The sequence below is a fragment of the Ziziphus jujuba genome, chromosome 4 (assembly GCF_031755915.1).
Source record: "Ziziphus jujuba cultivar Dongzao chromosome 4, ASM3175591v1".
NCBI classification, from domain to species: domain Eukaryota; kingdom Viridiplantae; phylum Streptophyta; class Magnoliopsida; order Rosales; family Rhamnaceae; genus Ziziphus; species Ziziphus jujuba.
The window spans coordinates 28879077-28900060 of NC_083382.1; the positions used below are offsets into that span (position 1 = coordinate 28879077).

The following is a 20984-nucleotide window of genomic DNA, read 5'->3' on the forward strand; positions in this document are numbered from 1 at the left end:
TTTGCTGCGGAGTTCCTCTAACTGTGAGATGTCTAACGATCCCTTCGTTTCTACAAAACTCATTGAAAACACCATCACAGAACTCCAATCCATTATCTGTACGAAGGCGCTTCACCCTTCTTTCCGTCTGCTTCTCTACCAAAGCTTTCCATTGCTTGAAGATAGCAAATACGTCATTCTTGTGCTTCAAAAAATATACCCAGACCTTCCTGGAGAAATCATCAATGAAGGTCAACATATATCTGCCACCACCCTTAGAAGCAGTACGTGCGGGTCCCCAAAGATCTGAATGAATGTAGTCTAGAGTACCTTTGGTTTTGTGAATTCCAGTACTGAAGCTAACTCTCTTCTGCTTCCCAAACACACAATGTTCACAAAATTCCAACTTCGAGATACTCCGATCACCAAGCAAACTCCGTTTGCTCAACATCGCCAAACCTTTCTCACTCATATGGCCCAATCTCATATGCCACAAACGAGTAACATCCGAATCTGACATGGACACTGAAACAGCAGCCGACCCCATTACCACAGAACCCTGTAGCCTGTATAATGTACCAACCAGGCTAGCTTTCATCACCACCAAAGCACCCTTCAGAACCCTCAAAACTCCACCTCCACCAGCAAAAGAACAACCAGACTTGTCCAAAGCAGATAAAGAAATTAAATTTTTAGACATATCTGGAACGTGACGTACCTCAGATAATGTTCTGATAATTCCATCATGCATCTTTACCCTTACAGTTCCAATGCCGATGACACAGCAAGGATGATCATCTCCCATCAGCACAACACCTTTATCCACCGGAACATAAGAAGAGAACCAATCCCTATGGAGACAGATGTGAAACGAACAGGCTGAATCCAAAATCCATCCCTGCTTGCCCGAACTATCCTCAGTCACTGAATAAGCATCTCCATCTTCAATTTCCTCATGTGCGACACTGGCTTCGGCATGTTCCTTACTCTTTTCATTATTTTTATTCTGAAGCTTACGACATTCAGTTTTGATGTGCCCCTTTTTCTTACAGTAGTGACAAATAAGGTTTCTGAACCTTGACTTCGATCTTGGCCGACTACCACCATTGTTATTTTGATCTCTAGATGATGTTCTACCTCTAACAATCAAACCCTCTCCTCCGGAACTCCCAAAATTATTGTTATCCAAACTGCTGGTCAACTCCTTATCAAACAACTCCTTAGAATATAAAGAAGCTTTCACGTCCTCCAATTTTAGGGTTTTATTACTGTAAATCAAAGTCTCCCTAAAATTTTATACGATGGAGGTAAGGAACGCAGTAGCATTAGGGCCTGATCTTCATCATCATATTTAATGTCCATGTTCGCCAGATCCAACAAAATAGTAGAAAAGTCATCTATGTGTGTTTTAATAGATGTACCTTCAACCATAGAAAGGGTGTATAGACAGTGCTTCGCAATCAGTTTCATTGTGAGATTCTTTGTGATGTACAAAGATTCCAACTTGTCCCATAAGTCCTTTGTTGTCTTCTGATCAAGGACCTCCCTCAAAACTTCATTGGACAAGTATAGCTGAATGGTGGATAGGGCACGCTCATCAACCTCGGCTTTCTTTTCGGCATCCCACGAAGACGGCATCTGCTCCTTGCCAACCAACGCCTTGTGTAAACCGTTCTGTGTCAAAATCGCCTTCATCTTGACTTGCCACATGGAGAAACTCATGTTGCGCTCAAATTTCTCAATGTCAAACTTTGTTGCCATGATCGAAAGAAAAAGAAAAGAAAAAATTCCCAAATATATCGACGCGACTCTGATACCACTTGTTACGGAATTGGGAGAAAAACAAATAGCAACGGAAACAAAGAAAGAGAAGAGCAGACACACAATTTACGTGGAAACCCTTGATGGGAAAAACCACGGGCAGGGAGAAGCAAATCCAATATCGAAAGATTGGTACAAAAGGTGAGCCTGACTGCGCGATACCTTAAAAACCCTAATTACAGCCGAAAACCAAAAATATATAGTACGGTCTCGAGCCTATCGGCCCGAGACCTCCGCTTCCACCACAGAGCCCCAAATTTTTCTCCAAAATTTAGTTTCACCAAATGGGTCGCACCACGAGCTTTTCGGGTCAGGTCAACAAGAATTCGGGTCACTAACTTTAACAAATCTCATCCCCAAACTTGATCTCACTAAGATCCCCATTTAGACTTAAATGTTCCTCCGCGCTCAGTTGCAGCTGCAATGCAAATTCAAGACCCAACGCCACTTCGTTCATGGATGGCCGTTGGCTTCCATTCTCATCCATACATGTCACTGCGATCTCACAGTATTTTCTCAAACATTCTGGTGCAATTTTACCGCTTAGATGTTTATCCACGATCTCATAAACCTTCTCCTCACTATAACAGCACCGCATCCACTGTCCAAGATTCATTTGCCTCGTCTCCACCGATCGTAAGATAGGGGGCCTCGCACACAGTACCTCGCACAACACTACCCCGAAGGAGAACACGTCAGACTTTTCAGTCAACTGCTGACGTTTGTAGTACTCTGGGTTCAAATACCCAAAACTGCCCTTCACCACTGTGGTCACGTGGGACTTGGAAATGCTGTTGATTTTTGACAACCCAAAATCTGAGACCTTGGCCTCCCATTTGTCGTTCAATAATATATTCGTGGTCTTCACATCGCGGTGAATGATGGTGTGCTTCGCGCCCGTATGAAGATAGTGCAACCCATGCGCCACTCCGATACAAATCTGGGGACGTTGTTTCCAGGAAAGTGAAGGATTGTCGCTGTTGTAGAGGTGCTCCCGGAGTGTCCCATGTGCCATGTGTTCGTAGACTAGGATCATCTCCAGCCCATCATTGCAGTAGCCAATAAGGGACACGAGATGGAGGTGACGGAGTTGGGAAAGCATCTCGATCTCGGTTTTGAACTCGCGGGCCCCTTGTGATGACTCCGGTTTGAGCCGCTTGATGGCAACAGCTGTGGTCCCATTCTCAATGTACCCTTTATACACGTTACCAAAACCTCCATGACCAATAACGAACACGTCATCAAAGTCGTTGGTGGCGACTTTGACCTCAGCCAACGAGAAGTAACGACACAAATCTGATGGCAGTGATGAGTGCTGGGTCTTGGTGGACTTAGTCGTTGAAAACGAAATAGGTCCCCACTTCGTAGTCCCGCCAACTGAGCTAGAGTTCTTGACTTTTCTTCGTCGTCGGAAAACCAAGAATCCGATCGCGGACAAAAGAAATATGCCGAGTACTACACCAGTGGTGATGCCTATAATTGTTTTCCGCTCATTTTTCCCACTCGTTTGCACCTGGCTGGGTGGTGCAATATGTGGGGATATCCGAGGTTCAGGATTAGGACCGGCGAGATTGCCACTATACTCGCTCAATTTGAATATCTCTACTCCATTCAATATTGCATCCATGTAATTAGTTCTCCACTCCTGTCGGGTCCCCTGCAGAGCAACAGAGAGGTTTACTTTCTCCTGGCCTCCTTTATCAACTATGAAGATGAGGTAGTCCATATAAACTGCTTCAAATTTTTCATCAGTCTTAATGAGTACATCCGCATTTTCCTCGGCCGTTTCATTTGCTATGAAAATATTGAAAACCTGATCGCCCGCCTTGTTAATATCAGGTTGAATCTCGCAAAAGTGCAATCTATAAGATATTGAAACCCAGAATCCACAGGGAATGCCCAGGTGAGGTTGTACGCCTTAATTAAATCTTTATCTTTATTCCCCATAGACCTGGCAGTCCTGTAGATGTCTTCTGGTGCGGTATAAGCTGGGATCACTACATAGTTGATTTTATGTTTGGTATCGACAGCTAGAACACTGTATCCCGGTACTGCTAAGTAGTTGTCGTCCACTTCCCAAGTCCGAGACATGCCAGTGTCGAGCGGTGCAGAGATAAAATTTCCGCCGATGTTTAGACGGTATGCCATCTCCATGGCGGTGTCATTTCTGATGGTATACAGCTGGCCAGGCTGATCCACAAATGTTGCGCCTTGTCCTTGATCAGCTGAGTAATAAAGATTGGTGGGCATAGAAACGACTTCAATTCCGTTAATAAATGCAAATGAGTCCAAATTTGAAGAAAGTGGAGCGAATGTTAAGTTTAAGGAGCCTTTGCCTTCTTCAATATTAACCAAGAATTCTTTCACTATTACATCTCTGTTAAGAGCACGAGCAGCAAGAAAAGCGCTAAAGTTGGATAGGAGGGTATAGCTAGCTGCTTTGACGGAGAAGAAGGCCTTGGAGCTGTCAAAGTTTCCATACATGTCGGGGTAGAAATGCAACCTGATAAACTTTTGGCTGGAGGTGACCGGCAAGGAGTAGGTGGATTCGGAGAAGAAGATCCGTGCCCTCTTGTAGGGGACATCAAGTGCTGGCGGGTGGTCGACTGGAGAGGCGATTGATGCGTTATTTTCGTTTTGTGAAGGAAGAAATTTTGAGGTGATATCTCCTTCCCAAATGCGGTGGCCGAAGTCCTCGACGCTTCCTGATGAGCCACAGGCAAGGGTTATTTTGTCCCCAGGGTTGTAATCATCGGTGGTTGCGAGGTCAACCTTGTGAAATATCAGGCAGAGGTAGAAGAGGATCATAGTATTCATTGATTTTTTGTGATAAAAGTTTCTAGTGCACGTGTTACTCATCAGAAACAAAAAGATAAATGGATAGAAAAATTCTGCAGATAGAATACATAGCTGTAAGGTAAAATACTTATGTTTCTAAGCATAGAAACCATGATGTTTCTAAGCATAGAAAGCATGATACTTTGTACATCCATTTTGGAGTCAACGTCGTCGTTTAATTTTCCAGGTCTTCGCAAACATGATAGATATTTCATGCTTATTTCCTATCTACAACGGATAAAGTACTTTTCATGAATTTTAAAACTAAATAGTAAAATCTATTAGACAAATCCGAGGAGAATTAATTATAATTTTTTCTTTTACTATTTCTCAAAAATAATTTTAAGTTTTTTTTTTCGTTTAACTTTTAAACATGTTTAAAACAAAAAAAAAAAGGGGCTTACTCTTGATTAAGTTTTAATCTTTCTAGATATAAAGATTTTTCTTTTTTAAACATATATTTAAAGTAATTATATTTAGTAAAATTACTATAACACGCCCCTTTATTTGTTTTGCATCTATGTCACTGTCTTCTTGGAAGTTATAGAAATACCATTTTATATATAAATTTATTTGCAATGTCATTCTTTTAATACACATTTTATGGATTAATTACTTTAGTACACTTTAATTTGGAAAGACGCCCTCAAATTTAAAACACTCTAATTTATTTCTATAAAATTTGAATTTTGTGCATTTTTATCTAATTAAAATTTTTTTTAACTAACAGTGCTGTCATATTTTAGTGATAATAAAATATAATCGGTTGCAATTTAAACCATATAATATTAAAACTATAATATTGCTTAAAAATTCATGTAGACCAAAATGTCATATTTATTGTAATTTTTTTTTAAGAAAAAAAAAAAAGCAAGCATCTCGATAGCTTGTAAAATTATATACAAAGAATTACAAACTTTAAGATTAATTATTTGTAAAATTATATACTTTAAGATTAATTATACTTTACTGACCTTTAAAAAGCAAAAATAAGATAATATGCTTAATAATTTCTTTCTTGTCGTTTAAAATATCTTTCAAATTACAAATCACTAATATGTAAATTTAAAAGAGCCCACTGGAGAATAATTTTGTAGGAATCGCTTTTCCTTTGGAAAGTAATTTTTAAAGAATTGCCAGATTGTTCCCCCCCCCCCCCCCCCCCCCCCCCTTAAATCACCAAATTGGTTATTTTTCTAGAATTACTAAACTGATGATTTTCAAAAACAAAATCACCAGAATGTAATGTCATACTCTTTTGCCAATTCACTGCGTATAAAAAGTGTTTCTTATACTTTTTGCAATACTTCTAGAGTTTTAGAGTTAAATCACTCCCAAGTCTTTATATATGTATTTACCTATATGTGTATATATATATGAAGAGAGAGAGAGAGAGAGAGATTTTCATATCAAGTATTATTAGCACTTTGATTATTTTAAGGACTGAAATTTTAATATATATTGTGGGTTACATATATTTATCTTATAATAAATGCATGAATATGCTACAACATTAATTGGGACAAAAAAAAAATACAAAAAATTTTATAATTTTTTTTTTAAGAATTTGATAGTATTTACACATATATGATAATTTAAATAGCTATCATTAAAAAATTCATTTAATGAACTAACCTTTTAGTTCTATAATATAAAATAAATACTATAAATTAATAGTAATTCATAATTTACAATTCTACACGTGCGTATGTAACCCACCATATGAGCTGCTTAGTTTATTAGATCATATATATATATATATATATTTGGAACAATTATTTAGATTTTCCAAATGATATGGAATTAGTTGACACATGGCATGGTATGATTTGTTGTGTGACCTAGTCATAATCCAACTAGGTATATATTGTGTGCAAAATAATTTCTAGTGCCTAAATACACACATTATAAAACAAGGCAAAAATATATTTTTGGCTGGACACAAATTTTTGTAGTGAAAAAAAAAAAAAAAAAAGACGAATATTGGAATAGACTAACATATCAGTCACATCTATTTTATGAGATAAATTAATGATTATTTTTCCTTAAAAAAAAAGACTAATAGAAGAGACATAATTAATTTTTATCAATCATACATAATTAAGATCACCAGTGTATTTTTCGAACTTTAACCATTTCGTTATAGCTGCCTTTTTGGATTAAATAATAGGCAGATCTTAGATGTTTTTGTAGAACTCTCTTGTGAATGTCCACTCAGAACCAAACATAGATGCACCCTGGTGTTTGATAATGCTATCGCATCAATTAAAGTATACTAGTTGGTTAAAACCTGGTACAAGGTAAAAAAAAATAAATAAATGAATAAACAAATAAAGATGCATTATTGATCGTCTTCAAAGAAAGTTTAGAGTTAAACTGACACCATCTCTAACAGCACAAACTAATACTACATTTGGGCTGGATTCAGGTTAAACCAGTCCATAGCTCAATAGATTGGCCTTCAGGCCTTGTTATGACTTAAAATAACATAGACCAGGCAGAGCCGTAAAATCCTGGGTTTTTTCCTCATACTTCATATTGGTATCTTAACTGGATTTTATCTGACTAGCCCATTCAATTTTCTTTTTGAGGGGATCCCAATCAATTTTTAGCTCATTTTTTTTAATTTTTTGTTTTATTGACCGGAATTCTTAAAAACTTATAAACATTGAAAAAATAATAATAATAATAAAAAAACTTATAAAAATTATATATATATATATATATATCTTTGGAAGAGTATGAAATATATATTGAGGGGGTAAAACAAAGTATCAAATATACAGAAAATATATATTTTGTTATTATACATGGTCCTTACTGAAGAAAAAATTCACAAACTACGATGAAATTTAAATTCTAGTTGACACATATAGCTCTTTGGCTTTGCTACAAAGTTCATCTTCCCTTGGGACCTTTGATCTGGGAAAACACAGTCTCAGACATTTTGGTGTCACTACTCGTTTTCGTTGCCTGGCTGCTCCTTACTCCCGACGTGGATTCCCAACTACAAGTAAATTCCCCATCATCATCTTCACTATTTACAAAAGGAACTTCATCCTCATTCTCCTTCATTTCCTTAAACGAGCCACTCAGCTGGCAGCTCATATTCTCCTCCGCGCTCTGTTGCAGTTGCAACGCAAACTCTAGACCCCACACCACATATTTCATCGATGGCCGTTCGTTTCCGTTATCAACAATGCAGCTCATCGCGATCTCAGCGTATTTATTCAAACACTCCGGTGCAATCTTACCCCTCAGATGTTCATCCACAATTTCATGAAATTTCCCATCGACGTAACAACTCCGAGCCCACTCCGCGAGGTTCATTTGCTTCTTCTCCACCGATCTCATCAGAGGTGGCCTCGCACACAATACCTCGCAAAGAACTATACCGAAGGAGTACACGTCAGACTTCTCGGTCAATTGCTGACGTCTGTAGTATTCCGGGCCCAGATACCCAAGACTGCCCTTCACCACCGTACTTACGTGGGTCTTCGAGATTCCAGTGGGGCCAATCCTTGACAATCCGAAATCCGAAACCTTGGCGTTCCACTTGTCATCTAGAAGTACGTTCGTGGTCTTCACGTCGTGGTGAATGATGACGTGCTTGGCTCCTGTATGAAGATAATGCAGCCCATGAGCAGCTCCGATGCAAAATTTGGAGTCGTTGTTTCCAGGAGAGCGGTGGTTTGTCACTGTTGTGGAGGTGCTCCCGGAGAGTGCCACGTGGCATGTGCTCGTAGACTAGGATCATCTCACCGTCATCATTGCAGTAGCCAATAAGGGACACGAGATGGAGGTGCCGGAGTTGGGAAAGCATCTCGATCTCGGTCTTGAACTCGTGGGCCCCCTGTGATGACTCCGGTTTGAGCCGTTTGATCGCAACGGCTTTGGTCCTATTGTCGATGTAGCCTTTGTACACGTTGCCAAATCCTCCACGCCCAATGTTGAACACGTCATCGAAGTTGTTGGTGGCTATTTTGATCTCAGCCAACGAAAAGCAACGGCATAGATCTGACGGTAGAGATGAATCTAAGGTGTTGGTAGATTTCATTGTGGAAGACGAATTAGGTCCCCACCAAGTAGTAGTATTTCTGCTTTTGAAGTCAGAGCTTGACTTGTTGACTTTTCTTATCAGTCTGAAAATCAAGAATCCTATCAGAGACACTAAAAATATGCCACATACGACACCACCAGAGACCGCGGCGATAATTGCCCTTTGACCATTCTTCTTCTTCGTATGTAGTTGTGCAACAGTAGGTGGGGATAATATCCGAGCGACATAGTTGAGACCAGCTAGATTGCCATCATCATTGCTCAACTTCATGATCTCCACACCGTTTAGGATTGCATCGGCATATGAAGATTTCCAATCATTTGGATTTGCTTGCAGAGCAATGGAGAGGTTTATTTTCTTCTCCTCGCTTCCTTTGCCAAACAGTGCAACAACGTAGTCTTTATAAACCGGAGCGTATTTACCACCACTCCATTGAATCACATCAGCTTGCGATTCCACCGTTTGATTCGCTATGTAAATTAAAAACACCCGATCCTCCCTTTTGCTCATTTTGGGCTCAATCTCGCAGAAGTGCAGTCTAAGCAGATAATAGAAACCAGAATCTACAGGGAATTCCCAGGTGAGATTGTAGCTCTTGATCAGATCTCTATCGTTATACCCCATAGATCTGGCAGTCCAATAAACCTCAGATGGTGCAATATAAGTTGGATAACTGGTAGAGAATCTGAGCTCATGATGCTCGTAGTCAACTGGTAAAACACTCCACCCAAGTTCCGTTACATAATCATCGTCTGGGTCCCACCTCCGGAACATACCTGCGTCGCCAACTGCATTGATAAGAGCTCCACCGACATTTATCCGGTACACCACCTCCATTGCCTTGTCATACAGGATCGGATACGATTGACTCTGGTCTCCCACAAATATTGCACGTTTATTGGTGTAATAAGGATTGTTGGGCACTGATATGACTTCAATTCCGTTGATAAAAGCCAACGACTCTCTATTTGTAGAAATAGGAGAGAATGTTATGCTAAGAGGTTTGCCTTCTTCAACATTAAGGCAAAATTCTTTCACTATGCTCTCACTAGTGCTTAGGTCGCCATCTGCTGGAAGAGAAGGGGTGAAGTTTCTAAGGAGCGTATAACGCTCTGCTTTGACAGAGAAAAAGGCCTTGGATCTGTCAAAGTTTTGGTATGAGTTTGGGTAGAAGTGCAACCTGATAAACTTTGGCCGGAACTTACCCGGAGGGTGTAGGTGAAATCGAAGAGGGAGAACCTTGCCGTTTCATAAGGGACTGAACTCGCTTGGGTGGTTGGGTTGTTGAGTTTGGAGATCATTGATGCTTTATTTTGGTCTTCTGATGGAAAATAGACCGAGTCGACATCTCCTTGCCATATCCGGTGGTCGATTGCCGAGATGCTTCCTGAGGAGCCACAGTTAATGGTGATGTTTTCTCGAGGGATATAAGGAGGAAGCCATGAACCATGTGTTTCCGCAGCAGTAAGATCATGAAAGATGAACAAGAAGTAGAAGGGGATCAGAGTTAAGATGATCACATGGTTTATCATCATCATATAAAGTGTTTGTTGTTTGTGTTAAACATTGGAAACAGCAAGAAAAAATGGATGCCTTCGATCCTAGGAATTGAGAAAGAGTAGTATTGTGAAAACTCATGTTTCTAATTCCATTACAATTTCTTTTTTTCTTTTTTTTTTGGGGGGGGGGGGGAATGACTTTATGGCCTCCATCGACACTGCTCATGCATTTATACCAACTACCAAAACAACGCCAATAATGACGTATCCAAACCAAAAAAAAAAAAAAAAAAGAGGATCATGCATGTGAAAAGAAATCTTGACAAAAAATCTTAGACTGATATTCCAACAGCTCAATTTATTAAAAGTATCCACGTGTTTCGTCAAATACCGATCAGTAATAATTTCAGTACTCTTCTTGGTCAAGTAATAATTTCAGTACTTTCTTAGTCCATAAATATATTTTAGGGTAAATTACAAAAGCATCCTTTTTGCATGTAGATTTTAGGTTTGTTTATTTTATTATTAACTTTTTTTATGAATGAATTCAGAAAGCGTTAAAACTAAGGTACATCAGGACTGGTATTGGCCTTTTGAAGATCTTTACTCAATCCCCATATCTTCTTGTTTCTCTTTCCGTTGTCCTCCGCAAAATTCTTCATCTCTCTGTCTTTTTGCCGAATATTTTTAGACTTTTTTTTTCGTCACATTTGAATTGTTTCTTGTTTTGTAATTATACCTTAAAGCTTACAAAATTTTGTGGTTTTCGTTTTACTTACGTTCTCCAGAATGCACGTATATATGATTCATTATGTGTTCTGATAAAGAATCCAAGAGCACAGGTGATATAATTCATATCCTTAAAAGGGTTATCCTCAAAAAAAAAATAATAATAATAAATAAATAAATAAAACAGAACAAAAAAAATATAAATATTTTATATTTTATTAATTTTAATAAATAAATAAATAAAACAGAACAAAAAAAATATAAATATTTTATATTTTATTAATTTTAATATGCTAATCAATATTTGTCGCAAAATATAATTAATAGAATATAAGTTGTTGACAAATTTTAATAAACTGAATTTAAAATCTCAGTCGTCTTTTAATAGGACAATTTTTTATTGTATTAAAATTAATCATGTCGTAATATTTATCAATCTACACAATAAAGCATCAAAGGACTAATATTATCATACAAATTTATTTTATGCATTTCATTAATTACAAATATTATTGAAGACAAATATGTATTTGTATAGGGGATGGATTATTTGTTATTTACATAGATTAAAGGGTTTTTTTATTATTAATTATTATTATATTTTTGGTGTTGGAGACATGAGGTTAAAGGGTTATTTGTAAGTATAGAATAGCTCAAAATGATTAATGTATTTTGCCCTTGTTTTATACTCGTTTCCATATTCTACGTTTTCCACTCTTTTTTTTTTTAATGAAGTTTTTCTAATAATGTTTTGAGGGCAGTTTTGTCAATAAGAAAGAAACAACACCGTGAAATAGAACCCTTTTTAATTTTTCAGTGACGAAGGGGTCCTGGGCAGTTAGATACTGATTGGTTTGAAAAAGAAAAATCAAATTTGAAGGGATGAATTTGTGAAAACTGGAAAATCATGGGTGTATGTGCAAAGAAGAGCAAACCAAGATCAAAAGGGATATTTATATTATTCACTCTATATACTGCATAGGTTGGGTAAGCTAGCTAAGTTACAATGTGAAAGTTTTATTTACTAAAGTTTTTTGAAGGAACAAAGCCATGGAAGCTCTACGACTCCTAACCACCACTACCACTGCGATGATGTTGTTAATGATGATGATGATGATTCTACACACCGGTCATTGCGTAGCCGGCACTGGTACAATCTCAGTAAACGGCAACCGTACTACCCCCACCACCACCACCAACTCCTCCAAGTGTAACAGCGTCACAGACGAATGCCAGCTGGTTGCTGATCACCACGCCATGGATCTGGAGTACCCGATGGATTCCCAAGCTCGCCCAAGTCTCGTTGTGCCGAATAAATATTTACCTAGACCCCCACTGGCGTTCTAACTGTGGCCGTGGTGGCAACACAATTAGCTGCACCGGCAGTTATTTCGGGGGAATTAAAAAAGAGGAGTGCGTCGGTCTTGGCAATATCAATCGCCGTTGCCACCAGTTTCCACGGTTTCTGTAATTAATCTAAATCCCACTATTCTAATATTGTTACATTTTGGTGGGTGTGATATTCCGAGTTGTACTACTTCTATTATCCAACCTTCCATCTATGTTCATATATATTATTAATTAATGTACTCGTCTTCTTCTTATTATAATGCAATATTTTAAGTTCGGTAAGAGCAGAACATTAATTTCCATGTCGATATAAGAGATTATAATCACATTTATATATCCTGATTACCTGCCAATTGTTACATCCGAATATTTCTTTGCTTATATATATATATATATATATATAGATAATAAGAGTTCAGTAAAATCTGGAAGGCAAAAGGAGGATCAAAAGAATCGTTCTGACAAGCATAAATTAAAGAAAAATTTTATTTCGACATTACCATTAGAATCCGTACTTTTTCAAACAGTAATTTAATTAATTTTCGTATGAAGTTTTTGAATTTAAAAATTCATGTATGGATCCTATTTGTGATAATATCATCACCAGCTAGTTTGAGATGCCCATTGAACTGCAATAGAGACTCCAAATCAATGCATGCCTTGGTTTTAAAATCTAAAAATTTAAAAGTTGCCAAATGATTCAACATTTAATGGGTAATTGATACTTATTGATTCGAGAAAAAAAATTCCAGGATTAAACAAGGGCAAAAGATTAGGCACCCTACAGAAAGATAAAAGATTAATTGAATTTTAATATTTTTAACTTGTAGAGTTGCTATTTAACTCTTAATTTTTAAAAGTATTGATTTGCATCATTTAAATTCGTTGCACATTTGTTTAATCTCTAATTTTGATCAAATAAATTGGTAACAGTTTTATTTTTATTTTTTATTTTTTTGTTGATCAAAATACTAATTTTTTTCTTTGAAAACTTTACTACAAGTTTTCAGATTAAACTGTTACCAATATATTTTGTTAAAATTAAAAATTGAGCCAATTTATAACTAATTTATAAATTAAAAATTTATATTATTATTTTTAAAAATTAAAAGTTTAAATCCGAAAACTTTATAAATCAAAGATAATAAAGTGCATTTGATCTAAAAATATAAGTGTGAAGTTTTCAAACTATACATTTATTACTCCACCTTCAGAAAAGTACTACTTTCAGTACTATTCAACAACCATCACACATTTCACGTCTTCACTGCCCATTTAAAAAACATAATTCTATAAAACATAATTCAGTGACTGCCAACCCAGCATTTATTATCGCCAACTAGTTTGTCCATGTATTTCTCGTTAACAGTGATCGTTGTACATTGACTATTGGCCGTGCATGCAACGAATAATTAATATGGCAATCTAATTGATAGATGCTAGATTGTTTTTTCTCATATACATTTTTGGCTTTAAATTAAACCAATTATAAAAGCCTACGTACCGACATCAATTTACCAGGGTAATAAAGTAATCTTTATTGATTGACTATCTCTTTCAGTACAAAATAACAAAACAGTGTTCTAATTAAACTTACACGGTGAATGACTAATTATAAAATTAATATATATATATATATATATGGGTTAATTATTAATTAGTATTCTAAAATTTTAGTATAATGAAGTTTCAAAATTGTATAAGTTGAACTTTGCAATTTATAATAGTTTGAATTGAATTCTAAACTTTCAAATTTATTATAAATTAATCTAATTAACTAATAATATTAATTTTATTGTTAGATGGTATCAGTATAATTTGCATTTAAAAAATACAAAATTATAGATATATTTAGAAAAACATAATTTTTTTATTTTTCTAGTTTATATTTATAATTTTTTATTTAAAAACTTGTATCCAATCTAAATTAAAATTTCAAAAATTAAATATTTTTGAACTTACAAATAGATCGAAAATAAAAATTTAAAATAAAATTGGAATCTCGGTCAATAAAAGTATTTTTATTATATCAAAAATTAATAATAATTTGTATGCCCAAACCATAAAAAAATTAGTCCAAAATAAAAAGAAAATCTAAGAATTATTTCAAAAATTAGGTAAAAATAATTTTTAATTTTTAAAGTTCTTTGTTTTAGTGTTAGAAGAAAAGGACAGCAGATATACTTACAGACACGAGTAAGTTATTCAATTCTACAATAAATGAACAATAATAGAAAAATTAGAAATAGAATAAACCATTTTCCCTCAACGAAATAAAGATATAAAAATAATAAAAATAAATTATTAGACCAAATAAAAATTAAAATTAAAAAAATAAATCGATAATGATAAATTTATTTTTATAATTTATATTAATCAAATAGGAAGCATAAAAATTAAAATTTATTTTAATTTTAATTTTTTGGATCTAATTTTAGGGGGGTTGTAGTCAATTTACAGTTTGAAAGATTTTAAAAATATTTAAAAATTTAAAGGTATTCGATTTAAATTTTAAAAAAGTTTATACAAATCCAATAATATTCAATTCAGATTTTAATGGATTTTATAAAAATTTATTAAAATCCAAATGTATTCAACTAAAACTTTATAGAATTCTTTTAAAATCTAGTGGTATTCAAAAAATCATTAATTTTAAAAGATTTTAAAACATAATGGATTTTAATAGATTTGAAAATATTTTAATAGTAAAATTGTGAAAAAAATTATCAATATGAAATCTAGCCTTGAATCAAATATTTCGTTGAATTCTTATAAATTCTTTATGAAATTTATAGAATTTTATAATAATCCATCAAATCCTTTAAACTCTATAACTCGTTTTAAATCCATTAAATTCTTAATCAAGTACATCCTCTTTAATTTTTTAATGGTTTGGTCATAAAAATTATTATAAATTTTTGGTCTAATAAATTCATTTTATTTCATTTCTTGTCTAAAAAAATATTTTTAGTAGAGAAAATATTCCAATTTTGTTTTTATTCTTATTTTCATATGATTTTTGTCTAATTTTTATTTTTTAATTTTGGCCTAATTTTTTTTATGGTTTAGGCGCAAAAAGTTATAATTAATTTTTTTTAATTAAATTATTTTATTTATTTTTTGTCTAATTAAAATTTTTTGTTAGGTCGAAAATTTCAATTTTATTTTTATTTTTATTTTTATTTTTTGTACTAATTTTATGAAAAAAAAAATATTTAATTTTTTTAGAATTTTAATTTTATTAAAATAGAAAAGGATACAAATTTTCAAATAAAAAAATAGAAAAATAAAAAAATTATTTTTTACAAAAATTTTTTAAAATTTTATTTTTTTGAAAAAAGTTATTATGACATTACCGGTTATTTAGATTGATTTGTAATAAATTTAAAATTTTAAAATTCAATTCAAATAATCATTAATTTTAAAATTTAATTCGCACAATCCTAAAATTTTACCAATTGGGAATTAACTTTTTTTTTCTTTTTTTTTTTTGTGTAATTAATGTGAGTTTATGTAATCGGGTAGATTCAGGTTAGGCCTTTGCAAATTGAACTAGATCAGGCTTCAGGCCGAGTCATGACAGAGCCCTAAATTTAGTCTTTTGTTCTCAAAGTCGGGTGGGTTTTTAACTGGATTTTATTTTGACCAGCCCAATCGAATTTTTATTTAACCAACCCTCGAGGAACGGAATACCTAAGGCTTGTTCGTTTTATACAATCATTTTTTTTTTCACTTTATTTTACGTAAATTTTCATAAATATTTCTTTTTAATTTTTCATTTAAAACAAATTATCAAACAATTTTTAGTTATTCGACAGATTTCAACCGAACAATATTGAGATATTCAGAATACATCAACCTAATAATATAAATATGTTAAACTAAATAGAATTAAATATATTTTGAACATACACAAAAAAAAAAATTTGTTTTTATGGTAGAAATAAAAATAAGTTAACATTTCTTTTTTTGGTTTACTTTCTAAGAACACATTTTCATGCACCTTGTGGTCTTAATATTCATGTAAAACATTGGAAGCTAAACTTAATCAATTCTCTTCTCTATGGTTTTTTTTTTCTTTTTTTTTTAATGGTTGGACTTGATCGAATTCGAAATGGGTACAATTTAATATATACTTTCAATTTTATATATTATTTTCCTTATTAGGTAAATTATTAGGTAAATTAATATTGTTAGTCAATTGAATTAATTTGCAATCAATTTGAAATTTCAAAATTTAATTCTAACAATTGTAAACTTTAAATTTCGATTCACATAATTTTTTAATTTTAGAATACCAATCAACAATTATTTATTTATTTATTTATTTTTTTGTAATTAATGTGAGTTTATGTATTCGGGTGGATTCAGATTAGGCCTTTGTAAATTGCAGTAGATCAGGCTTCAAGCCGAGTCATGACAGAGCCCTAAATTTAGACATGTGTTCTGAAACTGGGGTGGGCTTTTGACTGGATGTTCTTTTGACCAGCCCAATTGAATTTTAGTTCAACCAACCCTCGAGGAACGGAATACTTAAGGGTTATTCATTTTATACTATCATTTATTTTTTCAGTTTATTTTACATATATTTCATAAATATTTCTTTTTCATTTTTCATTTAAAATAAAATATTTAGTTTCAAATTATAAAATATTTTTTTAGCTATTCCATAAATTTCAACCGAACAATATTGAGATATTCAGAATATATCAACCTAATAGTATAAATATGTTAAACTAACTAAAATTAAACATATTTTGAACATCAAAAAAATTTGTTTTTACCGTAGAAATAAAAATAAGTCAACATATTTTTTTGTTTACTTTCTAAGGATTCCACATTTTCATAAACCATGTGGTCTTAATATTCATGTAAAACATTGGAAGCTAAACTTAATAGATTATTTTTTCTATTTATTTATTTATTTTAAATGGTTGGGCTTGATCGAATTCGAAATGGGTACAATATAATATATATATTTTTAATTTTTAATTTTATTTTCCTTATTAGGTAAATGTTGAAATTATTAAATTTGGCTGCAAAAAACTAATAAAAATATATGCTTAAAATATAACGAAGTAAATCGAGGGGTTACTCCTTTAGAAACGTTGAATATTATAATTTATCAATGTCAAATGGGTTCAAATATAAACTAAGCAATAAAAAAGCATAAACTATTTGAAAACATTATACTCAATTTAATCAAATATACATAATCAGACTGCAGATTGATTTACTCATTAGTACTCATTGCTAAATTTTTACGGTCTTCGCTGTAATATATTAATGGGATATCTTCCTCATAACCTTTCATCTCACCAATTATCCCTCTCAGATTTGACTTCTCCTCCGCGCTCTCTTGATCCGATCGTGGGGATGAGCCACAAGTCTTCGTTGACTTGGTCGTCGAAAACGAAGTATCACCCTTCCATATGGTTCCGTTGACTTTTCTTCCGACGACTTTTCTTCTTTGACTGAAAATCAAGAATCCGATCCCGATCACCAGCACCACTACGCCGGAACCGATACCACAGAAAATCCCAATAATTGTTGCTGGTCCTGGACAATTCTTCTCCTTCCTCTGTGTTTCTCTAGGTGGTGCAACACTACTATATTGGGGTATCGGAAGGTCAGGATTGGGAACGGCGAGATTGCCAGAAGAGTCGTTCAATTTGAAAATCTCGATCCCGTTCAAGATTGCATCTAGATAAGAAGTTCTCCACTCATCTGGGTTCACTTGCAGAGCCACAGAGAGGTTTACTTTCTTCCCATCACCTTGACCAAACATCGCAACGACGTAGTCTCTATAAACAGGGACGGAATTTCCTCCACTCCACATGATTACGTCAGCATTAGAATCCGCGGTTTCATTAGCTATGTAAATATAAAAAACCCGATCGCCGGAGATTTTCATTTCCGGTACAATCTCGCAGAAGTGCAATCTAACCAGATAATAAAACCTTGAATCTACAGGGAATTCCCATGTGAGGTTGTAGCTGTGAAGTAAAGCTTGATCTTTAATATTCCCTGTAGAACGGGCCGTCCGATAGACGTTAGCTGGAGCTGTGTAAGCCGGAATATTTGTGAAGCTAAGGTTATGTTTGTATTCAACAGGCAAAACACTATATCCAGGTATAGTTAAGTAATCTCCCTCCTCGTCCCAACTCCGGAACATGCCCGTGTCATCGGCCGGAGAGATAAAAGATCCGCCAACGTTTATACGGTATGACATCTCCATAGCAGTGTCGACTTTTATAGGATAAAGCGTGTTCTGTCCCACAAAGTTTTCGCCGAAATTTTTCTCTTTCGTTTCGGAGTAATAAAGATTGTTTGGCATCGACAAGAGTTCGATTCCATTGATAAAAGCAAACGATTGAGAATTTGAAGAAGGAGTGAATGTTATTTTGAGATGATCGCTTTTATCCTCTTCAATATTCAGGCAGAATTCTTTCACTATGGCCTCTCTGTTAAGAGCATGAGAATTGAGAAAAGGGCTAAAGTTGGTTAGAAGTGTAAAGTGTGCTGCTTTGACAGAGAAGAAGGCCTTGGAGGTATCAAAGTCTCTGTATAGGGAAGGGTAGAAGTGGAGTCGAATAAACTTCTGTCCAGGGGTGACTGGTAAGCTGTAGGTGAACTCAGATAGGGATAGCCTTGCTGTTTGGTAAGGGACTCCATAGACGGTTGTGGGTGGCTGAACTGATTTGTAGGTAAATATTGATGCGTTATTTTGGGTTTGTGTGGGGGAATACTTTGAGTTAATGTCTCCTTCCCAAATACGGTGATCTAAAGCGGTTTTGCTACCGGAGGAACCACAGTCAATGGTTATGTTGTCCAGAGGAACGTAAGGCAGTACTGAAGCAGTAACATCGCGAAAAATGAACAAAAGGATCGTAAAAATCAGTGGTTTGCAAAAGTCACTCATTGGGGATGGAAAAACAAAAAAAAACTAACTAAAAATTATGCATATCAGATTATGGATTCAAATTCAAAACCCCTTCTATTATCATTTCTAAGCATTATTTGATTGTAAGTTCACCCTCAGTCAACGGTGATTTTTTCCAGTCGTCGCAAACAGAACGTATTTGAGGGGTTAAAAAAATTATCCGTGTGGTCTTCCAAGAAAACTTTTAAGCCTCAACCATGGCCAATTGCTGATTTTTTTATTTTTTATTTTTCGTTTTTTAATTTTTGTGAATATTGCTGAATTTCTCGTTGGATGCGGAAGTTTCTACTTTTTTCGTGGTCCCAATCCTATATACCATTTAACAAAACTTTAAGAAAAATATCTTCATCTTTATTTGCTTTAAATATTGTCCTTTCTTAACCCCAAATTTTAACTTCAAATAATAAAATCTCCATTTCCAATTTATCAAAAAAAGGCAAAAAAAAAGAAAAAAAAAAGAAAGAAGTTTGTCCTTCATTATCGAGTCTCAAATAACAGCTGTCACAATACTCTCGGATATATATTATACTTTTAGGGGCGTGTTTGTTTCATCGGATTGGACAGGATTGTGTCCCAATCCGGTATTTGGAAGGAACAAATGAAGGAGCAGATAAGTTAGCCGTTACAGTGAAATAATCCCCCGAGAGGGGGATTAAGCTAACCTGTCCTTTCCCCTGGGTCAAATTTCTGTCCGGAGCTCATCGAAGACGTTGGTGGTGTCTCTCGCGTGCCTCTGCCCAGATCAAGCTCTATGTTCTTCTTCTTGAATCTGTGAGTTTGCCTTCTTCTTTCTCTTTTCTCATTCTTTCTCTTATAAATGAATTATTTACATCAAATTATGCTATTTTATTCGCAAATAATTTTAACACTGTATATTTAACACTAAAAGTTGTATGATATCGCATACATTTTTACGGCTGTCAATTTGTTTTACTTACTTTAATAATGACAAACAAATAAGTGCCTGATACTTTTTTATGGTTATCGATTTATCACTTTGTTCAAACAATTATGTCAAATAATGTGTCAATCGGGTAGTTTATATAATATTATTATTAATAATAATATCCACTAATTATAAAATTTAGCCATCAATTACTTGTGTGCTCATTTCAATATAATTATTCAACCTTGCATTTTTTCTGTTTTTTTGTTTTTGTTTGTTTTTTTGTTAGGGTGAATATTCAACCTTGCAAGTTGCCACATGCTTTGCAACTCGAATTGAAAACACAGAAAAGCTATTATTCCATCTTCACTTTCAATTGTGGCCACTTGTGATGACTACTACAGCCTGAGCTGTTCGATCGTGACAGTATCGCCAGTGGTGGTGTCGCTGTCGATGGACCCTTTAAACACGTTACAACAGCCTCCACAACAAATAATGAAACCTCATCAAAGATGTTGATCGTGACATTGATCTCTAAGTCCCAACCAAGTTAAAGTGCCGACATGATGATATGGATGAAGATGGGTCTTCGTAGACTTGGCTTGGAGGCGAAAAATCAGAAACTGGACCCACTTAAGAGGTTCCATCGATGGCGACGGAATATTGAGTTTTCTTTTATCCGTCTTCGGAAAATTATCCAAGAGTTCCACCGATGGTGACGGAATATTGACTTTTCTTCTATTCCTCTTTGGAAAATTGTGCAATAATTGCTGTTTGGTCACTCTTCTTGCTCCTTGGGTTGTTCGCCAGGTGGCATCGCGGCAGTAATCATGTACTATGAGTACAGCCAACTTTTTGTGTTTGAAATATGTCAGTGAA

General features: G+C 34.5%; 1 long non-coding RNA gene and 2 pseudogenes across 1 annotated transcript in view; all 3 read right to left on the reverse strand.

Annotated features, from left to right (window-relative positions):
• The window catches only part of LOC132803461 (uncharacterized), a 466094-nt gene that overhangs the window by 192711 nt on the left and 252399 nt on the right, over window positions 1-20984 (reverse strand). The gene's annotated exons all lie outside the window — the stretch shown is intronic.
• On the reverse strand, window positions 2141-4608 carry LOC107416420 (receptor-like protein kinase FERONIA; annotated as a pseudogene).
• LOC107416432 (receptor-like protein kinase FERONIA) lies at window positions 7401-10371 on the reverse strand (annotated as a pseudogene).